Consider the following 2,354-nt stretch of genomic DNA (forward strand, 5'->3'; position numbering starts at 1 on the left):
AAATTCGAATAAATTTTGTTATAACTTTTAATTACGATATTTTATATATATACACACACACTTGTGGGCTTAGGTCGTGCTACGCACTACCTAATATTGATCCTTAAAAATTCTACGTCATGTATAATTCTATCATTGAATTAAAATCTTTGTTCATTTGGTTGATAAATTCTAAGTTAGACATATATTATTATATTTAGATTGATGAAATTTGTATAACAATATTTTAAGTTATTCAAACTTTTGTGCCATTGCTAATCAATTATATTTTTTTAAATAATTTAAGTTTTTAATTATTGTAATTTATAATATTTTTTATTCTACTAATTATAAGTGACATAGTAAAATTATCTTAATAAATAGTTGTGAAATTTTTTTAAAGTGATCTCATATAAGACTTCAAGTTAATTGAAAACATCAAAAAAGAATTTATCATTCCATGCCTAGTTTAATATTTTTATTAAATATTATTAATTTTTAATACTTAAATGACTTATAAAAAACATGAAAAATAATTTATTATTTTATGTCTATTTTATTTTTTATTAAATATTATTAACTTTTTGATACTTAAATGACTTATATAATAATTATTTATGAATGATATAGTAAAATTACAGTTTAAGCAGCTGAAGCTGTCATGTATAAATGTCTATTTAAATTTTTTTATTAAATATTTTTAATTTTTTAATACGTAAATAATTTATAGTAATTAATTAGGAATAATATAGTAAAATCACGGTTGAAGTAGGCATGACATGAATATTTAATTTTCTTTATGATCATCTTTATAAAATTTTAATTAACTTAATTAATTAATTTAATGAATTAGTATTTACAAGGTGATGTTGTTGGTGAATTTATTAGTTGAAAATGCTTAAGTTTTGGTGACTTTAAAAGTGAATTAGTGTTTAGAAGTTAGTTTCGTTGGTGCCTTTGTTAGTTGAAAAAGCTTAAGTTTTGGTGACTTTAAAAGTGAATTAGTGCTTAGAAGGTGGTGTTGTTGGTGACTTTATTACTTGAAAATGCTTAAGTTTTGGTGACTTTAATAGTGAATTAGTGCTTAGAAGGTGGTGTTGTTGGTGACTTTATTACTTGAAAATGCTTAAGTGTCGGTGACTTTAATAGTGAATTAGTGTTTAAAAGGTGGTGTTGCTGGTGACTTTATTAGTTGAAAATGCTCAAGTTTTGGTGACTTTAAAAGTGAATTAGAGTTTAGAAGTTAGTTTCGTTGGTGCCTTTGTTAGTTGAAAAAGCTTAAGTTTTGGTGACTTTAAAAGTGAATTAGTGAAGGTGATGTTGTTGGTGACTTCATTAGTTGAAAATGCTTAAGTGTCGGTGACTTTAAAAGTAAATTAGTGTTTTGAAGGTGATGTCGTTGGTGCCTTTGTTAGTTGAAAAAGCTTAAGTTTTGGTGACTTTAAAAGTGAATTAGTGTTTAGAATTTAGTTTCGTTGGTGCCTTTGTTAGTTGAAAAAGCTTAAGTTTTGGTGGCTTTACAAGTGAATTGGTGTTTAGAAGGTGATGTTGTTGATGACTTTATTACTTTAATAGTGAATTCGTGTTTAGAAGGTGATGTTGTTGGCGACTTTATTACTTGAAAATGCTTAAGTGTCGGTGACTTTAATAGTGAATTAGTGTTTAGAAGGTGATGTTGTTGGTGACTTTATTAGTTGAAAATGCTCAAGTTTTGGTGACTTTAAAAGTGAATTAGAGTTTAGAAGTTAGTTTCGTTGGTGCCTTTGTTAGTTGAAAAAGCTTAAGTTTTGGTGACTTTAAAAATGAATTAGTGAAGGTGATGTTGGTGGTGACTTCATTAGTTGAAAATGCTTAAGTGTCGGTGACTTTAAAAGTGAATTAGTGTTTAGAAGGTGATGTCGTTGGTGCCTTTGTTAGTTGAAAAAGCTTAAGTTTTGGTGACTTTAAAAGTGAATTAGTGTTTAGAAGTTAGTTTCGTTGATGCCTTTGTTGGTTGAAAAAGCTTAAGTTTTGGTGACTTTAAAAGTGAATTAGTGTTTAGAAGGTGATGTTGTTGATGACTTTATTACTTGAAAATGCTTAAGTGTCGGTGACTTTAATAGTGAATTAATATTTAGAAGGTGATGTTGTTGGTGACTTTATTAGTTGAAAATGCTCAAGTTTTGGTGACTTTAAAAGTGAATTAGAGTTTAGAAGTTAGTTTTGTTGGTGCCTTTGTTAGTTGAAAAAGCTTAAGTTTTGGTGACTTTAAAAGTGAATTAGTGAAGGTGATGTTGTTGGTGACTTCATTAGTTGAAAATGCTTAAGTGTCGGTGACTTTAAAAGTGAATTAGTGTTTAGAAGGTGATGTCGTTGGTGCCTTTGTTAGTTGAAAA

This window comes from Capsicum annuum, chromosome 6, assembly GCF_002878395.1.
Source record: "Capsicum annuum cultivar UCD-10X-F1 chromosome 6, UCD10Xv1.1, whole genome shotgun sequence".
NCBI lineage: Eukaryota > Viridiplantae > Streptophyta > Magnoliopsida > Solanales > Solanaceae > Capsicum > Capsicum annuum.